The sequence below is a fragment of the Megascapheus bottae genome, chromosome 12 (assembly GCF_031878675.1).
Source record: "Megascapheus bottae isolate mThoBot1 chromosome 12, mThoBot2.hap1, whole genome shotgun sequence".
Lineage (NCBI taxonomy): Eukaryota > Metazoa > Chordata > Mammalia > Rodentia > Geomyidae > Megascapheus > Megascapheus bottae.
Genome location: NC_143520.1, coordinates 60,316,417 through 60,331,556, shown reverse-complemented (window position 1 = coordinate 60,331,556; position 15,140 = coordinate 60,316,417). Strand labels below are relative to the sequence as shown.

The 15,140-nt window shown below is 34.9% G+C and overlaps 1 pseudogene; it reads right to left on the bottom strand.

The window, feature by feature from the left end:
* The window catches only part of LOC150056629 (protein N-terminal asparagine amidohydrolase pseudogene), a 49,585-nt pseudogene extending 35,367 nt beyond the window's left edge, over positions 1-14,218 (bottom strand).
* Positions 14,219-15,140: the final 922 nt, after the last annotated feature.

Here is a 15,140-nt window from a genome sequence, read left to right as displayed (position 1 = left end):
CTGTAACTCTGGCTACTCAGGAGGTTGGGATCAAAGGATTGTAATTTGAAGCCAGTCCAGGCAAAAAAATTTCATAGCACTCATCTTTAATTAACTAGCAAAATGCAATAAGTAGAAGTATGGCTCAAGTGGTTGAGGACCAGGTTTCGGTGAAAAAGCTAAGGGCCCGGGCCCTGAGTCCAAATCCCTTTACTAGCATACACACATACACATACATACACACACACACACACACACACACACACACACATACACACACACACTACTATAATAATGTGTTAGCCATTTTCTTAATGCATGAAACATGGCATGTAAGAAGAAACTTCTATTTACTGCAGTAGAGAGGAAACTTGAGGTCAACCACAAAGCTCATATCCTGGCTCTTTTTTTATATAATTGGTGTGACTTTAGCAAATAAAATCACAACAAACCACATTCTCAGTATACTGTTTTCTTGGAGTAATATATCAAAGATAAAACATAGCACCTAGGAAGCCAGAAGCTCTTTATTGATGCTAGTTATCACATCTGATAATTCATATGTTCCATTCTGTAACAGGTAAATATTCTTATGTAGAGAGCCAGAGATCTTTTTGAATATGAGGCCATTCATTTTCACCTATTTTAGGAAGCTAAAATGAACTGTGGATCTGATGGATTGTTTACAGGTAGTAACAGATGAAAGATCAAAAGTCAAGCAGTCATCTGGCAGGTGATTCCATGGATTTCCTTTTTGTACCTGTGTTCACAGCGCAGGTATGGCATCCCAAAGGTGTGTGCACCTGTGAGCTCTGCACCCACAGTGAGACTATCACTCCAAGATCAAGCCGCTCATCATCTTCAGATACTACTCTTCTGAAATTCCTCTCTGTGACTATGAGGAAATTGAAGACACTGTCATTGGGTCATAGGTGTTCTCCGAGAGAATCCAGACCTTGGAAGCCTCCCTTTGAGGTCTTCTGCTGTTATTGATAGAGCAGTACTCAGTGTAGGTCACATTTGTTGGAAACAAGGAGCAGGAAAGACATGAAGTGGTGTAGAGTGTCTTTCAGAGGGGAAGGAAAACACTCAGGATAAACAATATGCTCTTTTTAAATTCTGCGTAAATATTTTTTCCTGCTACTCTGGAAAAGTTAGCATGCCCTGTTGCAGTTTTGGTATGCATGGCTCGAATAAACATGATATATGTGGTAGTTAGGAAACCTACATATTGAACTTCAATTCTTTTAAACAGTAGATTTGTCATGGGAAGATGGCTGAGATGGAAGCTGTGTCATCAGTTGAAGCAATGGTACCTACAGCTTCATTTAGCCAGGCAACTTCACAGGTGCAGAGGAAACATAGTCTGAAGGATTTGTCACAGAAAGAGAGCGGGTAGATTTGTAATCACAGAGACCTAGGTTTTGGTCAGAAAACAGTTAACCTTGAACAAATTCTTTTAACATTCAGTTCCTCATCTATGGAATGGAGAAATTAATGGCAATTAACTACTGTATAGGAGAAAACCCAGTTTCTCTCCTTGCAGTGGGATCGTGGATATATTAGACCACAAAGTAATTATTCTGGTCAATGAATGAACCCCAAGAGAATATCTTGTCAGATGTATATCCACCCACAGAAGACATTATTATAACGTTTAGTTGTTATGTGAAGACATTGAGGGCTAAGGATGATAAAATGTGGCCATGTAATTGCAGGTACATAATAAAGTGGCCTGCCATTTAAAGTTATTTACTTTCCATTTCTTAATGTCATTTTTATGACATATATGATATGCCTTTGTGCTACTAGCAAGTACTTGCCACAGTACCAGCTAAAAGTCCACTAGATTGCTGAAACTGAGTGTTTTTCTTTTTTAATTGTTGGGCTGATATATAAAAGGCTTACAGTTACATTTGTCAAGTCGTGGACATTGATGCCCCTTCCTGGGTTTTTCTGCCATTTTTCTTCCCCCATCCCTTCACAATCATTTTATTTTCCCCTCCTTTCCCCTATTTCAAATAAACAAATTACTGTATGTACAATATGCTAGGTAATGATAATTTATTGTAAAGAAGCAAAGCTAAATATTTTCAATTGAAATTCTGGTTTGAATCACATTGTTTTCTTTATCTAGCACAATGTTCTGACTACATAAAAAATGACTTCATGCAAACTATTAAATAGCCCTATCATTGAACTTCAGAAAAAGAGTGAGAGATGGAGGTAATTTATGTACATTGAGGTTTGCAAACATCTTTTTATTCTATAAACCTGCAGTTATGTAAGCTTTCACACACCAAGAGCCTTTGTATTGTGTTAGTAGATTACCTGTGGTACTTCTATCATCTGACAATAATGATGCTACCAGATTAGTAGTAACATTTTGAATGTTACTGTTGTTACTCAGATTTTTATTACTTTCCATTATTGATTAGACTTTTATAGTAAACTTTAGAGAACCAAATATTACAAAACCTTTTCTTGGTCTGAAATCATGATGAAACTTCTCAAATTCTTTTTTTTACTGTTATTGTGAAGGTGAAGTACAGATGAGTTACAATTACATAGATCAGGTAATGAGTGCATTTCTTTTTGAACAGTGTCATCTCTGCCTTAAAATTCTTTTATTTGCCTCAAAATAAATGATTTTGTATTTCAGCCACTTGCTCTTCCTTTCTGAAACTCTGTGATCACTTTCAGTTTTCCAAAAAGTTTCATAATAAAATATGTTGTGATTATTATTATATATGCTTGCTTAACTTTGTTCACATGTGCTAGGCTGAATAGTTCAGTCGCATTTATAGAGCATTTAGAGAAATCTCCTCTAGGTTTGCCATTGACTGCTCTATTGTCTGTCTGTTTTGGGTGGGAGATGCTATTCCTGGATTTGACATTTTTCTTGAGTTACTGGTTTTGCCCATTTGAAAATGGGATCAAGACTAATATCACACAGAATTATAATTTTAATATATTACCTATAAAGAGTTATAAAGCTGCCCAGACTATATAAGTTCACAATTTTAGACTAGTATTATCCCTCTTTTTCTCCTTTTGTGCAATTACAGGCAAATCTAACACCACCACTGAACATAGCCATATGACCAAAATACAATCTCTATGATATTCAAGTCACTCCAGACCTACAGTACAATTGAACACATACATACACAGTTGTGATCAACAACAATCAACTGTAGATCCTTGCATTATAAAAATTGAAGAAGGAATAAAGAGCCAGAGATAGAAAGAGAGTATGAAAGACAAGAGGGGAAATAGGAAAAGAGTAATGTAGGAGTATAAGAGTAATATAGTAATGAGGTAAAGGGACAGAGTGAAGATTATTGACCTGATGTGATAGAAAGGGAAAATAAATGCATAAAATTTAAAGAAAAAAAGAAATATTTTATTGCTTTTTTCATATATTTTATTGTAACTAATAGATGGGTTACATTATATTCACCAGATATAAGGTGCATTTTTTCACATGCATGGATACCCTTTCTCATGTCATGAGAAATTTATACAAAATAAAAAGGGTAATAAAAAGAGTATATAAAGAAGAGAGGAAAGTATATATGAAAGCAATCAGTGACAAAAATATTAAAAAACAAGACACCTCACTATTATGAATTCTTAAACAAGAAGCATTAAGACTAAGAAACAAGATATTAAAAAAGCATGGGACTGACTCAATAAAAGTATAATTTGTAACAGGTCTGTACACAATGCTGTCACTATGTATCTAGGAATGCCCATAATGACAGAGGGAAAGAAAAGAAAAATTAAAAATGATTTTAAAAAGGAGGGGAATAAAAGTATAGAGGTAAAATGGCAATAAAAAGAGTGGCTGGGAATTTGGCCTATTTGTAAGAGAACTTGCCAAGAACCAGGTTTGATTCTTCAGTACCACATATATAGAATAAAAAGCTAAAACTGTATCCTTCTATGTCACTCTGTACCAGGATTAATTCCAAATGGATCAAAGACCTCAAGGTAAAAGCAGATACACTGAATACTTTACAAGGAGGAATAGTAGATACACTAGTTCTCCTTGGCATAGGTTGAAACTTTCTTAATAAAGATGCAAAACCACAACAAATTAAATAGGACTATATTAAATTGGAAATCTTCTGTATGGCAAAGGACATAGCTAGCAAGCTAAATAGAAAGCCCACAGAGTGGGAAAAGATCTTCACTAATCATCCAACAGACAAAGGCTTCAAATCTAAAATATATCAGCATCTAAAAAAATTGAATCTCCTCAAAACAAATCTTCAAAGAAAAAACCATCCATTAAAAGATGGGCCAAAGACTTAGAGACTCCTCTGAAGAATGGCTTATAGACACATGAAGAAATGCTTGACATCTCTGGTCATGAAAAAATGTTAAGCAAAACAACTCTGAGATTCCACCTCATCCAGTTAGAATGGCCATGGTCAAGAAATCCAATAACATGTTGGTGAGGATGTGGACCAGAGGGATCAATACTACACTTTTGGTGGGAGTGTAAACTTATTCAACCTCTATGGAAAGCAGTGTGGTGTTTCTTCCCCTGTGACCCAGCAATTCCACTACTTCCAATTTACCCAATAGTTCAGAAACAAGGACATACTAAAGCCACTAATGCAAAGATGTTCATTGGAGCACTATCTACTATAGCAAAGTTATGGAATCAATCCAGATGCCCCTCAGTTGATGATTGGATCAATATGATATGGTATTTATAAACAATGGAATTCTATGCTGCCATCAGAAAGAATAACATCGCCCCATTTGTAAGGAAATGGAAAGACTTGGAAAAACTCATATTAAGTGAAGTAAGCCAGACCCAATGGAACACAAGCTCAATGGTTTCTCCCATTTGTAATAATTAGTACACTTCCAGGACTCTTCTAACAGAAGATTACAATAGCTCAAAACCTAGATACATAAGGCCATATAGGATGAGGCCAAATTAATGGACCTCCAGGGCATGGAACGAAGAGCTTAATTATGAGTGACTGTTGTTCTTAATGTACTACGTTATTTTTTTCTTTTCTCTTATATTGCCCTTTGGTTAATCTCATATTGTTATAGTATCTGACTTTGTTACCGGGTATATTATCTATATGTTTGTTCATTTGAAATAGGAGGGGAAAAAAGATTAGGGGAGGGGGTAAGGGAGGGAAATGGGCACAAAAGCATGAGAAGGGCTATTAATGTGTGAGAAATAATGCACCTTTTATCTTGCAAAATAGAACTGTAACCCCTCTATATATTAAAATTAAAAGAAAAGAAAATTTGACAAACTAAAATGAAATTCATTTTGATCTCAAAGATTATACTTTTTCTTCATGCCTCTTGGTGAACAAAAACAAAAGTCAAGTCTAACTTATAAAATCAAATTAAAAAGAATAGAAAGTGTTTCAAGTACAGCTTGTAAGTTTAATCTTACAATACTAATCAAACATACTAATTTAGGGTAAGTACAAGTTTGTTTCCCGATAACACAAAACAACACCACATCATTGGAATAGAATTATGATGATACTTAAATGATTATACTATATTTTAAAGGCTTTAAGATTCTGATTTTGCCTTTGGAGGAATATATTGTACAGAGTCACCTCAGCTTCCAACTTATTTATTTATTAATTTTTGTGAGCGATTGGGCTTGAACTCTGGGCCTGGGCACTGTCCCTCTCGGCTTCCAGCTTACTAAACTTATTTTAAAAATTTAGCAATTATAATCACTGTATTTGATATTACAATAAGTAGCTATATCTTGCTAAGATGTCTGGACTGGATATAATTGGAACTGGATACTCAATACTAGATCAGATAGAAGTAGTCCTAGTAAGATTGACTTCTTACATTCTGTTTTAAATTATTTTTCTAGTTTGTTAAGGAAAAACAAAACTCTAAAACCTCCTTATGTTCTTGACATTGTTTCATGAAAATGGAATTGAGACTTCTGTTTCATGTAGCAGGTCTTATGGGCAAAAAAAAAGATTGTGTTTCTTAAGCATCTTTCAGTAAGGGAGAGGCAGAATATAGCCAACTATGTTCTCATTGTGAATACATGTATTCTTGTATTACTTGGTGTATGTGTGCATGCGCATGCACACAAATGCACATGCACATAGACGTGTACCACTCCTGGAGTTTCAACTAAGGGTCAAGGCACTGTCCCATATTTTGGTCAAGGCTAGTGTTCTGTCACTTAAGCCACAGCTCCTCTTATTCCTTCCCCCCCCTGGTAGTTAATTAGAGGGAAGAATCTCTTAGATATTTTTGCCCAGGCTGGTTTCAAAAACAGTGATCCTAAGATCTGTGTCCTGAGTAACTAGGATTACAGGCATGAGCTAACAGTGCCTAACTTTCTGTTACCTAATTTGATAGTTCTTTACATCATCAGATGACTCTAGATTCTTATAGGTTGAGACTTTACTGGGATCAATACTTTAGAATCATAGCACTGTAATTAATTACTTATCAAACCATCCAAGCACTATTACATACACAGCAATACAATTACTTATACAGCTTCTGTTTATTGACATTGACAAAATTTTGCATCTATATAATATATATGATAGTAGATTATAAATACTATATAACTTCTACATAATATATAAGTATGCATTTATAAGTAATTAATATATGAATCATACTGAATACATATACTACACTGTATATAAGTGTGTATGTTATGTATCACAGATACGTATATATGTACATGTATATATGCCCTATGTGAAATGGGCATTTTTGATCCAAACTGTGCATGCTCCAAAAACAACTATGAATATTCCTTAGTAACATAAACATTTAAAAGCATGAAATCAGGATTATACTTAATACCAGATGTAATATTCTCCTCTATCTAGAGACTCTCTGCTTACTCTTCTAATTACTACTTGTCTCCCACAATTGCGTTCCATGTGGAAATCATTGACCACTGACTCTTCCTTCTCTGACTAGAGTAGCTTCCTCCTTGGTATTATGAGAACACTCTATGATTCTTCTTATGAAAAATGTTCATTTAGTTGGTATATCATGTATCAACTTGCTCTTATATTTGTTTTCTGTGCGTTGCTTAGAAAAAAAAGACTAGAACTTTCATTTATATAGTTATATTAAACTACCTAACAAGTCATTAGTGTTTGGTAAATCATACTCATTAATTTTATTTATGGCTGGCTGAATAAATAAACCTGTCAAACACAGGTAGGTAAGATTAGTACAGGCCTCATAAACAAGTCAATACTAGAATTATAATTCAAATAACTTGCCCTATCAGATGGTACCAAAAATGACTGTTAGAAAAAGTTAGCTAAATATTAATTAATTTATTTTAATAACTTTATCTGGATTACCATCTGGAATAATCAGGATGAGGGAAGGAGATGCATGAATCATAATTTTGGCCTTCAATTTTGCAACAGTTTGAATTACTTTGCAGTATAATGTGGCCAAATTTTCTTTTGTGGGATTTACCATTGTAAAAAAAAATGTTCTCAGCATGTGTTCTACTGAGAGGTTACATTCATAAGCACAACTACAAAAGGTAAACAGAAAAACTCTGGGCCACAAGTTAGCAACTGCGCTTTTGAAAACCTATGAGAACATGATAATAATAACAAGGAAGGACTGAAGAATGATTACTAAATTGATAATAAAGTATACTATCTTTAGAACATGACGCCAATCATGAATAGCAGTGGAAATGGGGACCACGACATGAGAAGGAATCAATGTTTGTGAAGTAATGCACCTTCTATCTGGTGAATATAATGTAACCCTTCTATTAACTACAATAAAATATATGAAAAAAAGAAACTATGGTTTATTATACTATGAATATTTATATCTAGAATAGGTAAAACCCTTTCAATTGAAAGTGTTAATAGAGGAATTTATGATACAAAACTCCACTGATTATATATATATATATGCACACACATATATAGTTATTTATTTATTTATTGCGAAGGTGTTGTACAGAAGGGGTTACAGTTACACAAGTTAAGGAATGAGTATATTTCTTTATGAACAATGTCACTCTTTTCTTAGTTTTCTCTCAGTTTTTTCTGACCTGACTACTACCTTCTCCACAAGTTATACAATTCATTTCCAATATAGTCTGGCCAGTATCACTGCTGCATTGACAAAGAGACTAGATGAGCTGTCTGAAATTAGGCACAACTCACTCAAAAGGAAAGAACTATATAATATATTCTGAATATGTGAAATTATATACCTATATATATATATGTAATTAAATGCATGCATATATTTTGTGTTTTTACCTGTGCATGCACATGCACAAACAAAAATTTATGCAGTATATGTGTATATGTCCATACAGCTTTACATTTTTGGACTTTTTTCTATTACAGTAACATTTGTTTCTAGTTTAGCATTTCAGGTAGGGCATATGCAAAATTAAAATATTTTCTATTTTCCTCCAACATATTACATCCTTCTTAGAAGAGTATATAAATTTTTTTTATTGATCATGGGGCTTGAACTTGGCCTGGGTGCTATCCCTGAGCTCTTCAGCTCTAGGCTACTGGCCTACCCTTGCGCCAAGTATCACTTCCAATTTTCTAGAAGTTAATTGGAGATAAGTGTCTCAGGTTCTTTTGTGCCCAGGCTGGATTTGAACCTTGATCCTCATATCTCAGCCTCCTGAGCAGTTAAGATTACAGGCATGAGCCACCGTGCCTGGCAATATTTTTTTTGGTCGGTGGTGGGACTTGAACACTGGGCCTGGACTCTGTTCCTGATCTCTTCAGCTGAAGGCCACCTTCTTACCTCTTGAGCCACAGTTCCACTTCCAGTTTTCTGTGGTTAATTGGAGATAAGAGTCTCATGGACTTTAGTGCCTTGGCTGGCTTTGAACCAAGATCCTCAGATCTCAACCTCTTGAGTAGATAGGATTACAGGCCACCGCGCCTGGCAAATTTGTTGGCTTCTGGGCATGGGCACTCTCCCTGAGCTCTTCAGTTCAAGGATAGCGCTCTATCCCTGAGCCACAGTGGCACTTAACTGATTTATTTGGTATTAATTTTTGCAATGGATAAAATAATAAACCTAACTGGTGTTTTATTTATCAGTATGATTTTATCGATTGGACAGTATTTGTTAGTTTTTAATGATGCAGCGGAAAGATTGCACAGACATAGTAGCTAATGCTTCTTATTATTTTCATCTCCTTTCCCTGTGGTTTTTATATTTTTGTGCCTCTAGTAGTTATATTTTAACAATTACATTACCTAGTCTCTAATTTAGTGAGTAATTTTAAAAGTTTCTCTTGATTCCATGAGTAGGCAATATGTGGACATTGACTCACATACTGCTTCTCTCCTCTGCCTCTCATTTCATTCAATTAAAATATAACACTAGAACTTTTCTGCTTGCATGATTCCAAATAGTCGTATTTTATAAGTAAAATGAAAGCATATTTTATTATTTATTATAATGATAATATACTAAAACATATACTGATTAAATATGTGTTTATATAAACAATCAGGTGAGTTAAGAAAGTATATTCAATTCTGTATCAAATTTTCTAGGTTAATGACTTGTCTATCTTCAATAATTACTTGAAAATGAGGTATATTTTGCTTTACTTTGTATTAAAATATGTTATTGTATTTTTAAAGAAATTATACATTTTCCATACTCATATTTGTTTTATGGTATTTTCATCATTGATGACCCATGTTACTCTTTCTGTAGCTCTTCCTCCTTCTCATTCTATTTTGCTGCTACTGGAGATCATATTTGGTCTTTCCACTGTAGCACTTGTCATACCTCACTTCCATTTTTATGCTAGATAGGGTGTTCTGAGTCTCATGGACTTTTCTCCTATACTTGGCTTTGAACTGTGATACTCAAATCTCAGCTTTGTGAATAACTAGGATCATATGCTACTCAGGCTTGGCTCTCATGCTCTACTTGAAGATAAGCTATTAATTGCCTTTTCTTCTGGTTTGAATCCAGAGGTCTAGACTTGCTGTATCTCATTTTTCTGATGATTTCTAACTGCTTTGGATTTCACTAGATTGCTAACTTTGATGTTTTTACCATTGCGTTTGAATACATCTTCTAGAAATCTTTATTTCTTTAAAAAATATTGTTAAAGTGATGTATAGAGGGATTACAGTTGCATATGTAATATAATGAGTATAAGTCTTGTCAAACGTACACTCTCTCTCATTTTTCTACCATTTTCCCTCCCCTCCACCACCACCTTCTCCAAGTTTTATAGTTAATTCCAAACATGTTGTCTTGAGAACATCATTGTTGCATTGGCTTGCTCTTTGTTCTTTGTTTCAACATTTTATTGGTCACCTTTCTTTCCATAATTCAGATAAATATATGCACAATAGAAATCTTTTTGACAGTTGCACGTATGGGACATGAAATGAGAATCTATTCTGTTTTGTAGTTGAATTTGGACTTTTTGTTTAGAAAGTTGAATTGAATGTGGAATCACAAGCTCAATTTTATTTGAGAACTTTGGGCATCACCTTATTATTACTAAACATTTGGTATTAATAATAGACATCACAATGTTACTAAGATATGATTATACTTCTGAAAGCCACTTGCTTATTTTTTGCTTTCTGAAAGCTTAGAATAATTATTACTCAAATACTTCCCAAATATTTCTAAGTTTAGAAATATTTCAAGTATTTATAAGTATTTAGATTATTGTCTCCTGATCACTCTAATCATAGAATAAGTCAGTGAAGTAATTTCTGCTTCTCTGGAGTCTAGTTTTTATTTTGGGAGCCATAGTAAAGATATCATTCATTCTGGAGTCATGGAAGTCATCCAATGTAACATAAGTACAATCTACATATATTCTACAGGTGTTTAAAATATGTATATTTAATGAACTAATACTAGTTAATTTTACTATATTAATAATTATACAGATGCAACACACATTACAAATAGAAACTCCATGATATTCAGGAAATATGATTTGTTATATCTCTTCCCCCTATTAAGAGCGTTTAAAAACAAAACAACTTCCTATAAAGAGATCAAATGAGAGATTTTTTTTATGAGGGGTTAATTGACTATTCCTGGTTGCAAAGAATCAATAGTACTGGCTAATTATAATATAGATTCAGTCTTCTGTGGAAGTTGTTTTCAAACTGCCTGGGAGTCAGAGATATTTGGCTACAGATGCTTCTGACTACATCCCCCAACTTGACTCAATCATTTTGACCTTAGAGTCAGTGGAGGTTGTTTTGTATAAGAAAAGCTGAGGAAGAATACAACAAAAAAACTTGTCTGATGATGCCAACAGATGGAATTTTCTTATCCTTGGTTCTGTAAAGTATGGTTAAGTAATTGAAGTAGCCTGATAAACACAAACAAAATATAGCCAGGTGCTGGTGATTAACAGCTGTCTTCTTAGCTACTCAGGAGGCTGAGATGTGAGGATCTTTATTCTAAGTTTACCAGGGCAGAAAAGATTTAGAAATTCTTATTTCTAACACCAGCCAAAAGCTGTATGTAAAGGTATATTTCAAATGGTAAAGGGGCCAGCCTAAGTATAAAAAAATGAGAATGAGATGCCCTAAACTTGAGCCCTAGTACCAGCATAAAAATAAGCAAACCCTTTCCATTTCCTAACAAATGGGGCGATGTCATTCTTTCTGACAGCCGCATAGAATTCCATTGTGTACAAATACCACAACTTGTTGATACACTCATTAACTGAGGGACATCTGGGTTGGTTCCATATCTTTGCTATGGTAAATAGTGTTGCAATGAACATTGTTGTGCTAGTGGATTTAGTATGTCCTTGTTTCTGGACATTAAGTGAAGTAAGCCAGACTCAAAGGAACACAGGCTCAATGGTTTCCCTCATTTGTCATAATCAGTAGAAACCTTGGGCTCTCCTAGCAGAGATTTGCAGTAGAGCAAAACCTAGATACATAAGGCCATATAGTATGACACTAAATGAAAGGACTTCTAGGATATAGAAACAAAAGCCATATAATGAGTGATTGTTGTCCTTAATGTACTATATTATCTCTCATCTCTTTTGGGTCCCTTGGTTATCTCATATTGTTACAGTATCTCTGTTATCTGATATATTGTATATATTTGTATTTGGTTGTTTGAAATTGGATAGGGAAGGGGGGAAAACAAGATGAGGGGTGGGGGTGCGGGGGAGGGAAATGGGGACCAAGACATGAGAAAGGGTATCAATGTAGGTGAATTAATGCACCTTCTATCTGGCAAATATAATGTAACCCTTCTATTAATTACAATAAAATATATGAAAAAATAAGAAAACTCACCTCTCACTTCTTAAAAAAATTTCAATAGGTTTCATTGTTCTATTTTCATATATACAATTTGACTAAATGGACTATATTCATCCTCTTTAACCCTCATCATTAGCTGGTTTGTGCCAGCTAATGCCCATACATGTCTGTTTTACTTTCTTGTTATGCATTTTTTTCAGTGCATATCAATTTCATCAAGCTCTTACTATGTTATTTTGGATGGGCTCTTCATTCCCTCTTTACTCTGCCATTTTATCCTTCCTCAATAAAGTATCTACTGGGCATAATAAATTGTATTACTTTGGACAAGCCCCTTGTTTAGTACATGAGGCATTCATTGTGAAACTAGGCAACCATTTTCTAAAATGAACAACCCCTGTGAGGATGTTCTTTTACATGTATATTTTTAATGTGTCTCCTTTATGAGTGTGTATGGGTGACAAAGAGTGCAAAACAAACATTGTATTTTCATGTTTTCCCTGACAAGAAAAGTGAACTCCGGACACAGTAAGGATGCCTGAGAACTCCAAAGGAGACTGATACTTAGCTTTGGTTTAAAAAAAAAAAGAAAAGAAAAAGAAAAAGAAAAAAAAGGAAAGTATGGTTTCTTCGCTGATTTTCTTTTTTGTGTCAGCAAAATAAGAAAAAACGATTTGGAAGAACCTGCTTTGTATGGAATTCTTGTCTTTAATTGCTGGAAATAGAACATCTGTTGTTAACTATTACATTTTAAAAATGTCACTATCAATCAGACAGTAGATTTATATCCAGTAAAAGCTTATCTATGGACAGACTAGTTCACAAAGGCAGCATCTGTCTTGTAATATAATGTTTTCCAGGAGGTCACTAAATCTTCAGATGTAAGAGTCACATTCTTTCAAATAACAGTGCTGTTATCAGTATTGTCTAATTGGCAGATAATTTTTACTAAGACAGTAATGATAATCAAAGCTGCTGTCTACTGAAGTTTCCTTTGGTGACTAGAATTGGGGGAATATTATAAAACAGCATGATATTTAGTCCTCACGTTCTTCTCAGAGCAGATATTTTATTTTCCGCTTCTGGGTATAAGATTAGACAGCCAGTAATTGATGGAGCTGGGGTTTGAATTTACAATCATTTTCTGGTGCTTCCAATCTGATTGCACTATAAGGTTTCTTACTAAGCTTGAGCAAAGTAATTGTACGTGTTTGTCTAAAAGGCACCATATTTTTGGAGTTAATTACAACTGAGTCCTCTGTGTGGAAGAAGTGCTGTGTCAGCAAACTCATCTTGAATTATCATTTTGGAAAAAGATGTAAAATCTTCCAATAACGTGGTAAATTTTGAAGAGTAATCTGAGAATAGACAGGGTATGTATGCACCAATAATAGTGGGAAAAACACTTCATTTTGAATGAGACATACAGTGATAAGAGAATCAAGGATATCCTAGAAATATTAAAATTTACGAAACAATTCAACAGAGTACAGTTCTTCCTTAAATCTATACTAAATTTCTTTTTTTTTTTTTTGAGAAGCAGAAGATGGCGGCGGTTCAGTGTGAGACGTACTGAGCTCCCAGCAAGATTCAAGTTCTGGCAGCATAGGGGACAGTTCTTTACCAGAAATTGATAATAAGTAAGCTTTCACACCAAAAGATCTCAGTCAGAGAGGAAAAAGGCAGAATACCAGTGTGAAAGACAGTGTGGAGACCTGCCAGCCCCAGAGTAGACGGCGCTTCATGGCGGCGCAGACCCGTCAGCTGCAGACAGAGCCACAAAGAGCCTGTGCGAACCCAGAGCCAACACCCAGCCATGCACGGACCTGCCAGCTTCATAGAATGGGAAAATCCAGCAATTTGTGAGTATCTCCAAGGAGAAGTTTTCACTTCTGTTCACGGAATGGCATTGGGAGAGAGTCCCCTACCCCACAAGCTGAGAGCAGCGCCATCTTGACTACTGGCAAAGACCCAGCCAAAGCCATTGGAACCTGAGAGGTGATGCTGGAAATGCTATCTTTCTAACTGGTAAAAGATTTCCCAGAGACCGATAGCCAGAAATCCGCACCAGTGCTGCTGTGGTCCATCCCCTGTGCTGGCCACAGACCCAGTAAACAAAGCCACCTGCGGATTTTTCAGCTTTGTTTTACCAATCAAGCAATCTGATCTGAAAAACCACAAACCAAATCACAAGAGAAAAAGACTTTGTGAAGTGTTTGGATCCCGAAGAATAGCCTTTTTCTTTTTTTTTTTCTGGTTTATCCTTCTAAAACTTTTTATTTGCATTTTCAGGTGTTCTTATTTTTCTCTTTGCCATTTTATCTACACCTTTTTTCTAATGTTATGATTCATTCCTTTTTTTCTCCTCTCTTTCCCCGCATTCCTTCTGCCACTCTGGTCATTCCTAGAAACACAGTGACAGCTCCGGGTACAGTCTGAATAAAAATGGTATCTATATTGATACATTCACCTACTTTTTAAACTCCTGGTTCTCAACCCTAGTATCTCTTGGGTAAGAACTCACAATAGTGAGGAATCTTCCCCCAATCTTTTCTTTCTTTCCGTGTGTGTGTGTATGTGTGTGTGTGTGTGTGTGTGTGTGTGTGTGTGTGTTCTGTTTTCTTTTATTTTGTTGTTGTTTTGTTTCTTTTTTCTTTTTAAAATTTGTATCATTGAAATCTTCTATATCTACCTCCTCTTTTCTCTATATATTCTTCTTATTACTCTTCTTATTTTCAGAAGTTTTATCTAAGTTCATCTAAATTTTCTACTCAAATATTTTACCTGTCTATAACCATAGGTCAGTTATCCTTGCACGATACCTTTTCTTCATTACTATAACAATCTTACAATCCTGCATTATGCTTTCCTACC